The sequence below is a fragment of the Chrysochloris asiatica genome, unplaced genomic scaffold (assembly GCF_000296735.1).
Source record: "Chrysochloris asiatica unplaced genomic scaffold, ChrAsi1.0 scaffold00370, whole genome shotgun sequence".
NCBI classification, from domain to species: Eukaryota; Metazoa; Chordata; class Mammalia; order Afrosoricida; family Chrysochloridae; genus Chrysochloris; species Chrysochloris asiatica.
The window spans coordinates 960,461-980,126 of record NW_006408888.1 but is presented as its reverse complement, the minus strand read 5'-3'; the positions used below and the strand labels follow the sequence as shown (position 1 = coordinate 980,126).

Sequence of the window (19,666 nt, the reverse complement as noted above, 5' to 3'; positions counted from 1 at the left end):
TAAAAAAAAAAATCTGTAGCCTAATATGAGGTATCTTTCCCTCCCTACAGCCCTTTCCTTCTCTTCTCTGTGTTAAAAAACAGAACAAAAAGCAAACAAGAAAAGTTCAAGGCCTGCTCTTGGGCTGAGTATCTGTTGGCCGTTTGGTTTTAAGTGGATACTATCTCTTTAAATTTCGAGGAGATCTATGCACATGCGTTGTAGAACCCTCCGAGGGGAGGGTGGGGCTGGAGTATCCACTAGCTCAGGCACCACTATAGTTACTAGAATGGAGGTATGCAGACAGCAAGGGACCAACAAAAATATATATATAAAAAGAATGTCCACACCTCTATCTCTGCTGCTCTGTCAGGCGTTCGTGGCTGCTCTGATCCTTTCCCCGCTTGGCCCCATACAAAATGGCAGCTCCTGGAGCACCTGAGCATCCTGAACCAGGAAACAATGGATTTCTTGCTTCTGCCACAAACTCCCCAGCTGTAAGTCTTCCAACCTTCTAAATATTCCTTTATATGTGGTTCAGAGTACTGGGACCATGCCCTGAAACTTCTTGGTCCTGTAGTCTGTATTATTCTCGGCAAAGTTAGTCACTACACTTCCACCCGATTCGCCATCTTTTTCTGGAAGCAAAACTCTATTATTTTTTGTGTATTAAAAATAAATTCTTGATGGAATGTTTTGGTGAAGAAGGCTCTTGGAAAATAAATAAATGCTTATTTTTAATATCAAAATTATGTAGACTAACTCATAGCTGGAAAAGAATAACTTTCTGTTCTACATGTGCATGTGATTCTGACCATACTAGGTATAGGCTTAACTCAGAATCTTATACTTATTAAGCTTTAAAATATTAATTTTTATATGGTTTCTGTCCTTATTTTGTCATTTAAGATATACAGTTTAGCCACATTCCTATAACTGACTTTGGGAAGATAAGTGAGTTTAGAATAGAAATACCATAATTAAATATGGGACCCTAGGTACACTTGAAGTCCTAGTATGGTTCTTCTGGCTATCCAGGGTAAGTTTAATATTCCTCTCAAACACCACAACTCAAATGTATGAGGTTTTCTATTGTCTTTCTTATTCATTGTCCCACTTTCACATGCATGTGAGGCTACTAAAATATGATGGCTTGGATCAGACACACCTTAGTCCTCTTGCAGACATCTTTGCTCTTGAACACATTACAGACGTATCATGCAACAGATTTATGTAATGCAATACGTCGTCTGAATTCTTGACTTCTGCTGTTTTGAGTGTTTGTAGTGGAGCCAAGCAAAATGAAGTAGACAACTTCAATTTTTTATCCATTGATAAATATGGCATTACTCACAAGTCCAGTTGTAAGTTTGTTTTCTTTAGATTAAAGTACAACCCAAACTGAAGGTGCAACCCACACTATTTGATCTTCATAAATGTTTTAAGTACTCTTCATTTTCAGCAAGCAAGGTTGCTGCATCTGCATATTAGAGGTTATTGACTTTTCCTCCAATCCTGATGCCACATTCTTCTTCAGATAATCCAGCTTCTCAAGTTATTTTCTCAGATTATAGATTGAGTAAATATAGTGAAAAAGTACAACCTGATGCACCTTTGCTGATTGCATACCATTCAGTATTCACTTGTTATGTTTGAATTACTACTTCTTGGTCTATGCACAGGTTTCTCTAAAGCACAATGGAATATCCATTCTTCGCAATGTTATCCATTTTATGCAAAAGACAGCACAGTCAATAAAGCACAGAAAAGCATCTTTCTGTTATTCTTTGCTTTCAACTAATATCCTTCTTTTTGTTTATTTATTTGTTCTTAAAACTGGACAGTTTTAATGCTTTTCTCTAAAATAACATCATCAATAGTTCTTTATGATTTGGTAGTATTCAGAAACACATAGTGATGGTGATTTTCCTGGTTGGTTTGTAGTCTTTACCAATAATGAATTACTTATAGGAAACTGCTATCAAACCAGTAAGACTGCATTTATGCATACACCATTTTCAGGATTATTGGTAATCTGAGCATATTTCCCCATATAACCTTGCCTCCTTGTGTAACCAGGACCAACTCGCTTACATTCACTTTATTGACAGTCCCTTTGGTGATCATACCCAGAGTTGTATAGAGGGGGGATAAGGGATTCTTCTTCATACCAATTATTGATAAACAAAGGTGACTTTAAGTTTAGGATGTGTTACATGAGCCTTCTTGAAATATAAGCCCATTGATCTGATTAATCTTTCATATTTAGGTGGTTTTCATGTAAAGCCATGCCCAACAAATGAGAAGTTATTAACCATCCTTTTCCATGCTTTTTTTTTTTTTTTCCCCTTTTCTGTCTGACTAACTTTTAATATTTCTGTTTCTCCCAGGGCAGAGGGACTTCCAATTTTGCCTCTTTCTCTTTTCTTTTTTGTTTAATCGTATTGGAAAATACTTTAGCTCAGTACTGCTCTCTCTGTCCAGCAGATAGGCAGGCACTGCACCTTGTGGAGTCTTCTCATCATTCTTTTGCTTGTTGTTTCTCTTTTCCTGAATCTTGATAGTTTTTTTCATTTGTATTTTCTCAGCATGGTGCTGTTTATGATAGAGTTTAGCCTTCTCTGAACATTCATGAGCCTTCTTTCCCTTTTTCTATTGATAATCCAAACGATATCCATAGTGCTTACAGTGTAATCAATATATTTGTTTTGTGGAATGGTGATAGCAGCAAAGTCACTGTGTGCAGACTAAGGGACATGAAGAACCACTCATTTTCAGGTCCCTGAGACCCAGAAGCTGAAGGTACTCAGCTCACAGACAGGAACTCAACCAGTATCCTTCTGATAGCAGAAATGATATCCCTCATTCCATGTCCTTTTCTGAACCCAATTTGAGTTTCTGGTAGTTCCCTATCAACATACTGTTGCAGGTGTTTTTGAGTTATCTTTAGCAAAATTTTACTAGCATATGATATTAATGATATTATCCAAAGATTTCCACATTCCATTGGGCCACCTCTCTTTAGAATGACCACAATTATGCTCTTCCAATCACTTGACTAGGTAACTGACTTCCAAATTTCTTGATATAGATGAATGAGTACCTTCACTGCTACATCACTTTGTTGAAATGTTTCAATTTGTATTCAACAAATTCCCAGAGTCTTGTTCTTTGCCATTGTTGTAAGTGCATCTTGGACTTTTTCCTATTCATTTTAGCATCGCTACACTAGAAAGCAAAATTTCAGAGTTTTTTCTGATATACATTTTGCCTTTTCTTTCTTGTCTTCTAAATGACCTTTTGCTTTGGTATTGATGATGTTCTTGATGTCATTTCACAGCTATTTTGGTCTTCTACCATTAGTGTCTAATGCATTAGATCACTTCTTGAGATAGACTCTAAATTCGGATGGAATATGTTCAAGGTCATATCTCACTTTTCATAGAGTTATTTTAATTTTCTTCTGCTTCAACTTGAATTTTCATAGGGACAATTAATGATCTGTTCTACAGTCTGCCTCTTTCCTTGTTTGGCTGATGACATCGAGTCTTAACACAGATGTTGTCAATTTGATTTCTGTGTATGCCATCTGGTGAAGTCCATATGTATAGTGCTCTTTTATGTTGTTTCAAAAAGGTATTTGCATTGTACTAGTCTTTTAAAATTCTATAATTTGATCTCTAGCATCATTTCCTTCACCAAGGCCATGTTTTCCAACTACTGACACTTCCTCTTTGTTTCCAGCCTTCTTATTCTGATAACCAGTGATTACATATACATCTTGATTTCATGTTTGATCAATTTCACACTAAAGATCTTCACTTTTGTGATTGAAGTTTTAATTTCAATAATAGTAGTATTAACTGGTTTTTCCTATAAGCATATGGATATCATCCTATCAAAAATAACATTTTACATTAATACAAATATTGAAATGTTCTTTTTTTATGTTTTATTGTGAATTTTGAGATAGTCTACATGGGAGAACATCAGCTTTACATTCATTCCATCATCCATCATTTCATTGGCATAGTTACCAACCCATCCATGCATCCTCACCCAACCAAGGGGTGTACCCTGTAAGCCTGCACACACCCCACCACAGTTCTCAGCCCCTTTCCGTCTCCTGATCCTGAGTCCCTAGCCACACCATCTGTTGAAGTCATCTTCTCTGCCTCCATCTCAGGCCTCACTGACTCTCTGGGTAGGATTCCGCTCTTCGCTCTTCTCCATCGGTGGTCCCAGGGTCCTCTGCTCCTAGACTGATAAGTTAATCACTCCCCACTTTGCTACAAAGTGTCCATCTTTAGATTTCCAACCCTCACAATAAGTCCTGATAACAATTATTCACCATTGCATCACAAGAGACCCATCTGTATTTCGTTTCATCAGCCCTTCCTGGACAGGCTGGACACTATTCACTGGAGACTCTACCTTCCTCCACACCCTTTGGATCTAGGTTCCCTCTTGAAAACTTGTAAGCCAGTCACTTCTTGCCTTTGTATCCCTCCCGCCATTTTAGGTAGCCAAAGTTCAAATTGCCCATCCCTGTCTACCCTTTGTGTGGAGGAGATGGGAATAGTTCTTACAGCAGGGATTTGAAATGTTCTTTTTGATGATGAATGGAACACCATTCTTGAACAATTTGGTTGATTCTTTATTAAATTGTAGATCTTTAGGTCATGTAAATGATTTTTCACTCAAAACAGCTAGAGAGTTTATGAGAATAAATCAAAATTACCAGATCATGACCCTACTGTTAACTATAATGAGACTCAAAAATAAATTTATAATGATACTAGGAAAATAAATCTTTGATTTCTTTGTCCATTTGTTCTTTCATGTTCTTCAAATTAAAATATCTAAGTTGTCCTTGCTTGCAACTTATTGAAATATTCACCTACCTTATTGAAATACCAATTTTCTCCAACTCATTAGCTGAACTGCTTTATGGTTTCTGAAAATTGAATTCGATGTAGACTATAAATGAGAGGCAAATTATTTAACTTTACATTTTTCCAGTAAAATACATTTGAAAAAACTTCAAGAGAAAATGGATTCAACATTTTTAACATTAATGAAGTGTGCAACTGGAAGTTTAGGAGGTTAAAATAAAATCTACTCAAGAAGCTACAAACTGGCATATGCTGTTTAATGCAGTTAAAGATGAAATCAAGGAAGCATAATTTCTGTATCCTTTCCTTTGCTCAATATCTTTCATTAAGATCATGCAATTTATATTGCTTATTATTGAGTATTCTATTGCTAGAAATTTGTATTTTGGCATATAATATAAAAGGAGTCTTGGTAGTGCAAAGGTTTGCGCTTGACTACTAACCTAAATATTAGTAGTTTGAACCCCTTGAAGTAGCATGGTAGGTGGGGTCAGTGGCCTATTCCTGTTGACAGTCAAGAAAATCCTATGGAACAGATCTACAGTATGTTGTTGTTGTTGTTGTTATGTGCCATGGTGTTGGTTCTGACTCATGGCTACTCTGTATAGGGTTTCTGAGGCTGTAAATCTTTACGGGAGCTGAAAGCCTCATCTTTCTTCTGCGGAACAGCTGGTAGTTTCGAACTGCTGTCCCTGAGGTTCACAGCCTGATTTGTAACCACTATGCTACCAGAGATGGGATTGCCATGAGTCAGAATCAGTTTTATGGCAACAACAGCAATAAAATATTTAAAATTATTATGCTCGTTTTCTCCATTCTTGATCTTTTAAATTACACAGTATAAGAGTTAAAAGAAACATCAGAGATTAGTTATTAGCTCATGTATATGATTTTTCCTAGGCCTTTCTGGTAATACGGGAAAGATTTGATATAGTACCCAGGCATCATGTTCTCTAGTTATACTATGTTACTATTTCCCATACACAAACAGCGTATACTGTATTTTCTTGAAAATAATATATTATTATATAAAATTGTTGTTGTTGTTGTTAAATGTGCCGTGGAGTCGGTTCCGACTCATAGTGACCCTGTACAGGGTTTCCGAGGCTATAAATCTTTACAGGAGCAGAAAGCCTCGTCTTTCTCCCACGGAACAGCTGGTAGTTTCGAACTGCTGACCTTGCAGTTCGCAGCCCGATTCATAACCACTACGCTACCAGAGCTCCTTATATGCACATGTATATAGTATGCACTGGAAACACATATGCAGAGTAACATATGGCTTGTAAGCACTGGACTCCTAACTGCAAGGTAAGTGGTTCAAACCCACCAGATGCTCCTTGGAAACCCTATACAGGGTGGCTATGAGTCACAACTAACTTGATGTCACTTAATAGGAGCAACATCATTATAGGACCGTATCTCTAGGTCTTTCTTCCACTGAGTCACTGAGTGAGTGTGAACCACCAAATTTTCAGTTAGTAGCCAAGCACTTAACTATTTTCACAACCAGTACTCATGTGAAAGATACTCATTAAATACCATGGAGAAGGTTCTGACTCATAGTGACCCTGCATTGAGTTTTCTTGGCTATAAACTTATTGGGAGTTTATCTTACTAGCAGAAGATCTCATCTTACTACAACAGAGTGACTGGAGTACTTGAACTGCCAATCTTGTAGTTCACCATCTGAAACTTTTCATACAGAGCCACTGTGCTCCCTCGTAAAATAATCGCTGTTGTTAAGTGCTATCAAATTGGTTTTGATTCATAATGACCCTGTATAGGGTTTCCAAGGAGCAGCTACTGGGCTTGAACCAACAACTTCGAGGTTAGCAGTCCAGTGCTTATCCAACAGTGCCACACCAAGACTCCTTAAGATTGCTGTTGTTATTAGGTGAAATTGAGTTAGTACAAACTCATAGTGACCCTAAATACAACAGAATGCTGCCCAATCCCATGCCAGTTTCACAATTGTTGCTATGCCTGAGCCCATTGCAGCTGCCACTGTACCAGTCCATCTCGTTGGGGAACTTCCTTTTTTTCTCAGACCCTCCACTCTACCAAACGTTATATCCTTCTCCAGATACTGATCCTTCCTGATAATGTGTCCAAAATATGAGAAATGAAGTCTGGCCGATGCCATTTGTCTATTCTGACTTTCATTGAACATTTCTGGCTGCACTTTTTCCAACACAGATCTGTTTGCTCTTTTGACAGTCTACAACATTTACTATTCTCCTGAAATACCATAACTCAAATGCATCAATTCTTCTGCTTTCTTCCTTAGTCACAATTCAACTTTTACAAGCATATAAAGTTATTGAAAATACCATGGCTTGAATTAGGAGTACCTTACTCCTTAAACTTGTACTTTTACTCTTGAACGTTTTAAAGAAATTTTGTGAAGCAGATTTGCATAAAACAATACATAATTTGATTTTTTTGACTGTTGCTTCCATGTGTGTTGTTGATTGATCCAAGAAAAATGAAGTCTTTGACAATTTCAATCTTTTCTCCATTTATACGAATATTGTTTATTGGTCCAGTGTATAAGGATTTTTGTTTACTTTACATTGAGGTGCAACCTATACCAAGGGCTGTGGTCTTTGATTTTAATTAGTAACTATATTAGGTCCTCTTAGATTTCAGAAAGCAAGGTTGTATCACCGGCATATTACAGATTGTTAATGAGTCCAATCCTGATGCCATGATTTTCTTCATACAATACAGCTTCTCAAATTATTTGTTCAACATACATAATGAATAAGCATGGTGAAAGAATACAAGTCTGGTGCATACCTTTCCTAATTTTAAACCATTAGGTGTTCTCTTATTCTATTGGAAAAATCGTCTCTTGGTCTATGTACAGATTTTGCATGACTACAACTAAGAGTTCCAGAACACTTGTTCTCTGCAGTGTTGTCCATAGCTTGTCATGAACTACATAACAAAAGCCTTTGCATACTCAATAAAGCTGAGGTAAACATCTTTCTGGTATTCTCTGCTTTCAGCCAAGATCAAACTGACTTCATCAGTGATATCCCTCATTCCACGTCCTCCTATAAATCTGGCTTGTACTTCTGGAAATTCTCTGTCAGTGTCTTGTTACAGCCATTTTTGTATTCTCTTTTTCAAAATTTTCCTTGCATGCAATATTAATATTGTCCAATGATATTTGCATTCCATTAGGTCACCACCTCTCTTTGGAATGGGCACAAATATGTCTATCTTCTGGTCAATAAGACAGGTAGTTATTTCCAAATTTCTTGAAATAGATGAGTGAGTGAGTTAAGTGGCACATCAGTTTGTTGAAATATTTCAGTTTTTATTCCATCAATTCCTGGTGACTTGTTCTTTGCCAGTGCCTTTAATGTACCTTTAATTTCTTCAGTTTCATTGGTTCTTCATCATATGCTATCTCTTGAAATGGTGGAACATCAACAATTTACTTTTGGTATGTTGTTAAGTGTTGTCGAGTCGATTCTGACCCATAGAGACCCTGTATAGGGTTTCTGAGTAGCAGCTGGTGAGCTTGAACCACTGACCTTTGCAGTAGTTTTGCAATCTGGCACATTAACCCACAGCACTACACCGGAACTTTTTTGATATAGTAATGGTGTATTCCCACCAACTTCTTTTGATGCATTCTTCATCAGTCAATATTTTGTCCATAGAATAATATTACAAGTCAGGACTTAATTTTTTTCTTCAGTTCCCTCAGCTTGAGATATGATGAACATGTTCTACCTCCAGTCTTTACACACTTCATTACAATATTTCACTTTGTCTTCTCCAACTGACCTTTGAAATTTTCTGTTTAGCTCATTTAGCTCCTTTTTTCTTCCATCTGTGTTAACATCTCAATTCTGAAGAGCAACTTTCAAAGTCTTTTATGGCATTCATTTTGGTCTTCTTCTTTGTTGTCTTCTTAATGAACTTATGCTTTCCTACTATATGATCTTCTTGATGTCATCTCACAATTCTTCTGGTCCTCCATTTTAATATCTAATGCATCAAATCTATTCTTCAGATGATCTCTAAATTCAGGTGGGATATGTGCAATCTCACATTTTGACTCTTGTAGACTTGTTTTAATTTTATTCAGCTTCAGCCTGAATTTGCATATGAGCAATTGATGGTCTATTCCACAGTCTACCTCTGGCCTTGTTTTGGCTGATAATATGGAGATTTTTCTATCATTTTTTTCCACAGATGTAGTCAATTTGATTTTTTTTTTTTTTTTTTCTATTCCTTCTGGTGAGGTCTAAGTATAGAGTCATCATCCTTCATGTTTAACAAAGGTATTTACCATGAAGATGTCATTTTAAAGTTCTATCATGCAATCTACATCATTGTTTCTATCACCAAGGCCATGTTTTCCAATCACTGATCTTTCCTCTTTGTTTCCAATCTTTTCATTCTAATCATCAATAATTGTCAATACATCTGGATTTCATGTTTGTCTAAATTCAGACTGAAGAAGTCTGTAGAGTTTTTCAATGTCATCATCACTGCCATTAGTGATTGTTACATAAATACACAACTTTGAATAATAGTGGCATTGACTTGTATTCCTTGTATGGATATTATGCTATCACATACAGTGTTGTACTTCAAGACAGATGTTAATATCTTATCTTTGATGATGAAAATGATGCCATTCATCTTAAATAAGTCATTCCTGGCATAGTAAATCGTGTGATTATCACATTCAAAATGGTCTATATCAGTGCATTTCAGCTTTCTTATGCCTAGGACGTCAGTATTATACATTCCATTTCATTTTTTAAAATTTCCAATTTTCCTAGATTCATACCTCATGCATTCCATGTTTCAATTATTAATAGATGCTTAAAGGATTTTCTTTTCATGTTGAGTTTGCCCCATCAGTAAATGAAGGTCCTGAAGGCTTTACTCCATTCACGCCATCATTGTCAATTCTACTCTGAGGAGGCAGGTGTTCCCCAGTCATATTTTGAGTACCTTCCAACCTGAGATACTTACCTCTGGCACTGTATCTGACCATATTCTGGTACTCTTCATCATGCTTCAATATTCAATATTCTGATTCTAACAATGTTCCACTATTATTCATAATGTTTTCACTGACTAAATAGTCTGTCTCTCCTTCTTCCTAGTCTGTCTTCATCTGGAAGCTCAACTGAAACTTATATTTAAAATACAGATGTCACAGCTTCCAGAATCACAGCAACACACAAGCCACCACAGATGATAAACTGATAGATTGGATCTGGATACTAAATATATTGTTTTTAGTATCTAATGTGGCATAGGTAGATATTGTAGCAATTTTAATGTTTATGGGACTTTATTGATAGTGCTATGGACATATTTGTGTTCTGGAAATTTCGTTGAAAACAAGTTCAGTAACTAACAATTTTCCTATATTGACAATAGAGTCATTCCATGAAATAGATTATATTTAGATATTTGGGTTCATTAAAAACAAAAAAAGCAAAAACCTTTAATGTTTATCTAACTTCTTCCCATTGTAATCACTGCCAAGTAAAAATAAGAAATTGGATACTCAAAATATTGTACAATAGACAAAAATGTTGAAACATCCATAAAGGTTCACAATACAGCATCATCTTTATTATCAAATTATGTTTTAGGCCTATGTTTTCTTAAAATTAAAATCCTTTCAGTGAAATTGCATGTAGCTGTAACACTCACATCATACAATCATTTTACTAGGTATTGTGACTTTTGTACTATAATATTAATTGAAATTAAAAACATCTACTTTCTCTACTCATGAAGTAAATTTCTATCCATAAAGAATCTGTGACTCTCATCAACAAACAAGGCATATGTTCAGTGAATATATTTCTGAAAAAACAACAATTACCACCATCAGGGTAACACTTCTAACAGTTAATGTAGTTCAGGTTGAAAACTGATATGCTCAGTGCCCTTCAAAAAGAATGTTGATATTGTTAAGTGCCATCAAAACATTTCCGACTCACAGAGTCCCTGTATAGAGTTTCTGAGGATTGTCCTTGCAATTCAAATGACCTTGTAGTCCAGTGCTTACCTACAGTGCTACACCAGGACTCCTTAAAATAAATAGCAAAGGGTAATTTTATAACTGAAAACTGTCAAATCCCTTTTTCTTTCAAATGTAGGGATATGCTTTCTACATAAGAAATTTTCTCTCTCTCTTCTTTTTAAAGTCTCAGAGCATTTTCCTTTTCCACCTGAAATGTTTCTCCTATTTAATTCATTGAAATTCCACATGTTCTTGGAAAGCAGGAAAATACCTTTAAATTATCACTTACCTGAGTTTTCTTATGAACTCTTTATATTGGAAAATGGGTTTAACCTTCAGACATTGTAATAGTTTATTTATAGTTTATGACCAACTACTTCAAGAAATGTTTAAGATTTATCCCAAGTGCCTGTGGTCAGTCACCAAGACGGCCCATATTTATTGAGTCTCAAGAGCACAGACAAAGCTATTTCAGGCATAAACGTCACAGCAGAGAACTTAAATTTTAGGAGTTATGTTTAAAAACATTTACCATGATATTATATTTCCATCCCTTTAATTTCTTAGCATTGTAATGGTATTAGAAATTATGTTATTAGAATTTGTGTGCTATATGTGTAGTAAAATTGATGATAATTATGAAGTAAGTAAAAATATATTTCTTGAAAAAGTGTTATCTTGGCTGTTCAGTGTTAAAAACATTCCTGGTAGATTTCATAATTAAGTCATTGTTTATTTAACATCTATAACAGATTGAGTTGAATACAAATATCATTAGTTATAAAATGACTGCTCACGAATGCACATTAGCCTTTTTAAAATTCTTCTTTCAAATGACTTTTACTTTTCAAATAAAAAATGACAGCAATTTTTAATTTGATAAAATATTTTGCAAAAATACTTTTTTTTTCCATTTTATATGTTAGAAAAATCACATTTTGATTTTGAATAGGAAACCTTTGTATGTTGGAAAATTGTGTTTTGATTTTTAGTAAGAAAGCTTTATCTCAGGCTGTGACCCTACTCATGCAGTAAGGTGGCAGCAGCAGGACTTAGAAACACATACTCACTGATTCCTCCTGGCCTCATTAGTGAGTAAGGAATATGTATGTCACAAATTCAGTTGGGCTACATCAGCAACACTACATTAAGCAGCATACACAATTTGCACATTTATGGACTGATATACTTAGCATTTATGAAGACTCATTTTTCTATTGCCTGAAAAGAAACAATACTAATAGTGTGTGCAATTAAGAGCTCCCAAGAATAATGGAAAAATTGGTGACCTGTAACCACTTTTAGTACTATGTGCTGCTTTGAAAGCATAATGAATTCCTCTTTAAGGTTTTTTTTTGTTGTTGTTGCTTTTTTGTTTTTGTAAAACATCAATGCAGATAAATAATCTATGATTCTGATAGGATAACCCAGGGGATGAGGAAAGGATGGGGACCAAAGTAGCCGTTAAAGAAACTTCCCTTTATATCTCCTGACTGCCAATCTTCTGACTCCATATGATAAATCAATTCAATTCTAAAAGCATTTAGTAATAATCTCCTTCTCTGAAAGGTGCTACATAAATAAGTAGGAGTCCTTTGTCTCCAGGAATAATCAAGCATATTGAGGAGAAGGGGCATATAAAATAAGGAAGTTCAATTACTATATAGGGAAGTATAGACTAAAGAGTAAAATGACTGGCAGAAATAACACTTCAAAAATTCAAAGAAAGATGCAATCAGAAGGAGATTGAGAAATTAGGGATCTTAAGGATCTTGGTGTGGTGTTGTGTTATAAAGTACTAGACTTCAAAATCAGTTTGAACTTCAAGGTCAAAGGGTCAAACGTACCAGCTGCTTGCTGAAAACCCTATACAGGGTCGCGATGAATTGGAACCAACTCCATGGCACTTAAAAATAACAAGAAGAATGAAATAGATATTTGCATAAGTTTTAATATATGGGTAAAAACTTAAGTGAATGTGAATGAGGAAGACAGTGTAAAAGACACAGGAAATTACTAAATGCAACAAAGGTCAGGTTGTCCTGGCCTTACCCTAAAACTGTTCTAGGATATAAGTTTGCAAATGTGAGCTTTATTGGGGGAAAATGGTGCATTACAGGAAACAAGGAAGGACAAAACAGAGTTTGTAATCCTGAGTTAAAATGACACCTAAGACAACCTTCATGTCTAATGGAACCATGCAAATATAGATGTCCTCTTTCAGTTTAAGGTAAAGAATTTCCTGGAAACCCTGTACAGGGTCGCTATAGGTCAGAACTGACTCAACGGAACTTAACAACAACGACAACAATCGACAAATAACATCATGATAAATGGAGTATAGATGGAAGTTGACAAAGACTTCATTTTGCTTGGCTCCACTATTAACACTCATAGAAATGTTAATAGTGGATCCACTATTAGCAGGAGTTTAACACTCATAAAAATGTTAATAGTGGATCCACGGTTAGAAGCAGTAAAGGTATCAAACATCATATTGCATTAGGCAAAGCTGTTGCACACGACCTCTTTAAAGTGTTCAAGAGCACAAATGTCTGTTTGAGGACTCACGTGTGACTGAACTAAGCCATGGTATTATTCAATAGCTTCATATGCATGTGAAAGTTGGACAGTGAATCAGAAAGACCATGGGAGAATTGATGCATTTGTATTATAGTGTTGGTGAAGAATATTAAAAGTGCCATGGACTGCAAGAACAAACAAATCTTGTGTGGAGGAACTGCAGTCAGAATGTTCCTTAGAGACCAGGATAGTGAGACTTCATCTATCATACTTTGGACATATTATCAGGAGGAACCTGTCCCTGGAGTAGGACATCACGCTTGGTAAAGTGGAGGGTCAATAAAGAAGTAGAAAATTCCCCACAAATTGGATTGGCACAGTGGCAGCAGCAATGGGCTAAAGCTTAACAACTGTGAGGATGGTGCAGGATCAGGCAATGTTTCGTTCAATTATGCATAAAGTCGCTATGAGTTGGAATCATTTAAACAACAACATCAACATCAATCTGGAAACAGTAAAAGTTGTCCCAGGACTACAAACTGTTTCCTACATAACCACTTAGTTCAAACACTGCTTTCTCCATAAACTGTAGAGGATACAATTCTAAAATTATCCCAGAATTGCAAGGATTTTTATAAACTGTTTATTCAACCCTCAATAATTAGAACACACTTTGATGCCTTACCAAAGCATTGTTTGTTGTCACAACTCTAATTTCTCCTCCAAGACACATTTTCTGCCTGCTCTGCCTGCTGTCCTTGCTCCAAATTCAACCATTCTCAAGATGCTCCTATTTTCTTCAAGTTTATCTGTACTCACTTGGGTTCACATTCTTCACTATGTACAATGGAATGGATACTGTCAATTTAAAAAGATATGCTTAAGTCTTAATCCCTAGTTCCTGTGAACATGACCTTATTTGGAAAGAGGGTTTTAGGAAATGTAACTACTTAACATGTTGTCTTATTTAAATAGGGTGATCCCATGTCCAATGTGAATGTTGTCCTTATAAAAAGAGAAGAAACACAGAAGAAAAGCAGTTGTGGGAAGAAAGAGGCAGAGACTGGAGTTATGCTGAAAAAAAATAAGGAAGAGCACAATGCCAAATAGAAAACTCAAACTAAATTATTTTTATTTGTGTTAAGATACAGTGTTTTTTTTAAAAAAAAAAATGATTATTCTGTTTCTTGGCTTATTACAAGTTTGCACTAAAAGTTTTTCAAGTGCCAACTGCACTCTTGAGAGTGGATTTTTGTCGCAACCAGAGTTCACAAAACCAGATGCTCAGATTGGCAAGAACATCTGTAAGAACATAATACTGCATTAGTTTCAAGAATCCACCTGCCAGGTAAACATAAAACAACACTGAATATAACAATTCAAATGTTTGAGAGAAAAATTCATGCTGTGCTGCTCCTTTGATTCTGCATGGAATAGATAAAGTATTTTGGAACAATATAGTAGCCACAAATATAGCTTTAAAACATCAAAGGTTAAAGAAATCTTAATTCCCTAGGACAATCTTATAATCATGTCTTTATAATGCATTAAATAATGATGTATGTCACCAGATATTAAAATTGAAACAGACATCCTATTCTCATTTTGTTCTTTACATTATTAGTTTAATAAAGAATGTTACTCCTTTATCAAACTCATTTCCTCTTCTCAGTGGGTACATAACCAATGAAAGTGGTCATATGATGGAGGGATACAAAAAATGCAAGAAATTATTTTAAAATAATTCAAGGAAGGCTTGACCCTTTAAAATTTTTTTCCAGAGAGTGCTTATAATGAGTATGACTCCTAGGGTAATTTTGAAAGGTATATATGAAAGCAGTTTAAAACTATTTTGAAAAGAGACAGAAACCTTGAATTATTGTTGAGAGAACTGCTTACATAGGCAAACTGAAGCTTCTGATAATTCAGGCTTTATATCCTAGCAGTTTATACTACTTTAATAGTGGGTTTTGATTGCCAAACTGAGATCTATTTAGAATTTTGATTATTCTTTCTAAATTCATTTTTTTTTTGCCAATCCATTCAGCGTATATTTAAAGAGCACATAATATATGTTAGGTAAATCCTTACAGATACAGAAAAGATATAACAAAACAGAAAAAAGTATATACGTACTTTTGTTTCTACTCAGAGACTTGGAGGAGCTACGGTGGGGATGTAACAAGTATAATAAATATACAACATATACAATAAATCATTTTTGTTAAAATAAATAAATAAAATACAGTTGTGCAACACAGTGATAATAGGGTTGAGAAGGAATATTGTAGCTTCAATAGACTATTCAGAAAAAGCATTATTCAGAGGAACATAGGGAGGGGATTAGATATTTGAAGAATAAAATATTCATAAATATTAAGTAGCAGGGACAAGATTCCTAAAAAGAATGTTTTCTGGTATGTTTAAAGATCAGTAAATATGTTCATCAGGGTGAAACAGAGTGAGTGACAGTGAGAGCACTTTGGAAATTGGAGTAAACAATTAGGGCTGGCCAGATAATGGAGGACCATAAAGGCCTTTGCAAGGCAAAGACAAGTCATACTTATTAAGGATAATAGAAAGCCATTAAAATATATTTTTGAAAAAGCATTAATTATATATCTGATATTTTGGACTAGCCAAGAGTTTAAAGTAAGACAACAATTAAGACTCTACTAAACTAATTCAAAAGGTAGAGAATGATATCTTGAATCTTGGTCTTAATAGCAGTTTAACAGTCAAATTCTGAATATAGTGTGAAGATAAAATAACAGGATTAAGATAGGCTGTATGAGAGACAATGAAGAGTCAAATATGAGTCCAGAAAATAGCCTAAGTAATTGAAATGATGGAGTTGCCATTTATTCTGAGGGATCAAACTGAGGGGAACCCTAGTTTAATGGGGTAAGACTAGAAGTTCAATTTTAAACATTTTGGTTTTACAGACTATATGACATTCAACTAGTAAAAGATAAAGCATTTTTAACAATGAAATTGATTTTCAGGAAAGATTATGAGGCTTGTTTGTAGGATTGTCAAGTAGTTACAACTCACAATAATGCAGGAATCATATGAACAACAGGACAAAACACTACATAGTCCTGTGCTACCCTCAAAGTCAGCGTTATATTTGAACACTTTCTTGTAGCCACTACATCATTCCATCTGGTTAACAGTCTTCCTCTTTTTATACTAACCTTCTATTTTATCAAGTATGATATTCTTGTCCAGGGACCAGTCCCTCTAGATAACAGGTCCAAAGTTTTGTTGTTGTTGTTAGGTGTCATCAGTTGGTTCCAACTCAGAGTGATCTTATGTACAACAGAATGAAACACTGCCTGGTCTAGTGTAATCCTCATAATTGTTGTTATGCTTGAGCCCATTGCTTTTGCCACTGTGCCAATCCCTCTCAATAGAAGTCTTCCTCTATTTTGCTGCCCTCTACTATACTAAGCATGATGTCCTTCTTCAGGGACTAGTCGCTACTGGTAACATGCCGGAAGTATGAGAAACAAAGTCTCACAATAATGGTTTCTAAGGAGCATTCTTGCTGAACTTCATCCAACATAGACTTGTTTGTTCTTCTGGCACTCCAAGATACATTCAATGTTCTTCTCCAACACTAAAACTCAAATGCACCCATTCTTGTAGTCTTCCTTAGTCATACTCAAAGTTTCACATGTGTTCTGTTGTTATTATTAAGTGCCCTCAAGTCATTTCTGACTCATAGTGACCCTGTATAGGGTTTCAGAGGAACAGTTGGTAAGTTTGAACCACGGACTTTGTGGTTAGTTAGCAGTCCAGTGCTTATAAAACAGCTCCACACCAGGATTCACATGCATATGAGACCATTGAAAATACCATGGCTTGGGTCAAGCATACCTTAGTTCTCAAAATGACATCTTTGCTCTTTATCACTTTAAAGAGGTCTTGTGCATCATATTTACTTAATTCAAGATGCCCTTTGATTTCTTGACTGTTACTTGAATAAGGATTAAATATGAATCAAGGCAAAAATGAAGTCTTTGAAAATTTCTATCGTTTCCCCATTTATTATGTTATTTATTGAATGGGTTATGAGGATATTTGTTTTCTTTACAGCAAGGTGCAACTCATACTGAAGACTATTAGTTCATTACTTTTATCAGTAAATATTTTAAGTACTTTTCAGCAAATAAGGTTGCATCATTGGTTTACCACATGTTAATTTGTTTTTCTCCAATCCTGATAGTAGACTCTTCTTCATTTAATACAGCTTCTTGTATTATTTACTCAACATACTGATTGAACAAATGTTGTGAAAGACTACAACCTTGACACACCTTTCCCTCCATCCTCCCGACTAAGAACCTAAATTGATTCTAGAGATATAAATTTTCAAATGATCAGTGCCACTTTGTGATTGTTGCTAGGTGCTATCAAGTTGGTTCCATCACAAAGTAGCCCTGTATAAGGTTTCTAAGGAGAATCTGGTGGGTTTGAAGCATCAAGCAAAAGGCAATTGTGGTTAGCAGTCTAGTACTTAGCAACTTCTTCAATCTGAAATTGATCAAACATGAAATCAAGATGTGTTGATCATTACTGGTGATTGGAATGCAAAGGTTGGGAGCAAAGAGGAAGGATCAGTAGTTGGGAGATATGGCCTTGGTGATAGAAATGATGCTGGAGACTGCGTGATAGAATTCTGAAAACCAATGATTTGTTCATTTCAAATAACTTCTTAGACAGCATAAGAGACAACTATACACATAGACTTCAACACATGAAATACACAGAAATCAAATTGACTACATTGTGGAAAGAGAAGATGGAAAAGCGCCATATCATCAGTGAAAGCAAGGCCAGGGGCAGATTATGGAACGGATCATCAGTTACTCATATGCAAATTCAAACAGAAACTTAAGAAATGGAAATAAGTCCACAAGAGCCAAAATATGACCTTGAATATATCACACCTGAACTTAGAGATCATCTGAAGAACAGATTTGATACATTAAACACTAAAGGCCAAAGACCAGAAGAGTTGTGGGATGACATCAAGAACAACACACAGGAAGAAAGCAAAAAGTCATTGAGAAGACAACAAAGAAGGAAAAGGTCAAAATGGATGTCAGAAGAGACACTGAAACTTGCTCTCCAGCGTACAGATGCTAAAGCAAATGGAAAAATAGAGGAGGTCCAAGAGCTGAACAGAAAATTTCAAAGATCAACTCAAGAATATAAAGCCAAATATTAGAATAAAATGAGCAAATATCTGGAGTCAGAATACCAAAAAGGAAGAACACACTCAGCATTTCTCAAGCTGGGGTAACTGAAGAAAAAATTCAAGCCTCAACTTTCATTATTGATGGATTCTCTGAGCAAACCATTGAATGATGCATCAAGAGAAGATGGAAGGAATACACAGAGGCAATGTACCAAAAGGAATTGCTTAATGTTCAACCGTTTCAAAAGGCAGCATATGATCAAGAGCTAATGATACTTAAGGAGGAAGTCCAAGGTGCATTGAAGGAATTGGCAAATAACAAGGCACCAGTAATTGATGGAATTAAAATTGAAATCTTACAAGAAAGTGAGGTGGCAGAGGAGGCACTCACTCATCTATGCCAAGAAATTTGGAAGAAGACTATCTGGCCGATTCATTGGAAGAGATCCGTATTTGTGCCCATTCAAAAGAAAGGTGATGCAATGGAATGTGGACATTATTGGACAATCTCTTTGATAGTCCATGTGAATAAAGTTTTACTAAAGTAATACAGAAACGGCTGAAAGCATACATTGGCAGAGAACTTCCAGACGTTCAAGCCAGATTCAGAAGAGGCAGTGGAACCAGAGATATCATTGCTGATGTCTGATAGATCTTGGCAGAAAGCAGAGAATATCAATCAGAAAGATGTTTATCTATGTTTTATTGACCATGCAAAGGTTTTTGATTGTGTGGATCATGATAAGCTATGGACAACATAGTGAAGTATGAGTATTCCAGAACTTTTAATTGTACTCATGAGGAATCTGTATTTGGACCAAGAGGTAGTTGTTTGAACAAAGCATGAGAACACTGAATGGTTTAAAGTTAAGAACGTTGTGCAACAGGGTTGTATTCTTTCACCATACTATTCATCCTGTATGCTGAGCAAATAATCCGAGAAGCTGGATTCTATGAAGAAAAACATGGCATCAGGATTGGAGGAAGACTCATTAACAACCTGCGATATGCAGATGATACAACCTTGCTTGCGGAAAGTAAAGAGAA

At 35.5% G+C, this 19,666-nt stretch overlaps 1 pseudogene; it reads right to left on the bottom strand.

Annotated features, from left to right (window-relative positions):
* Positions 1-1,960: 1,960 nt before the first annotated feature.
* LOC102815550 overlaps positions 1,961-19,666 on the bottom strand; it is a 107,012-nt pseudogene continuing 89,306 nt past the window's right edge.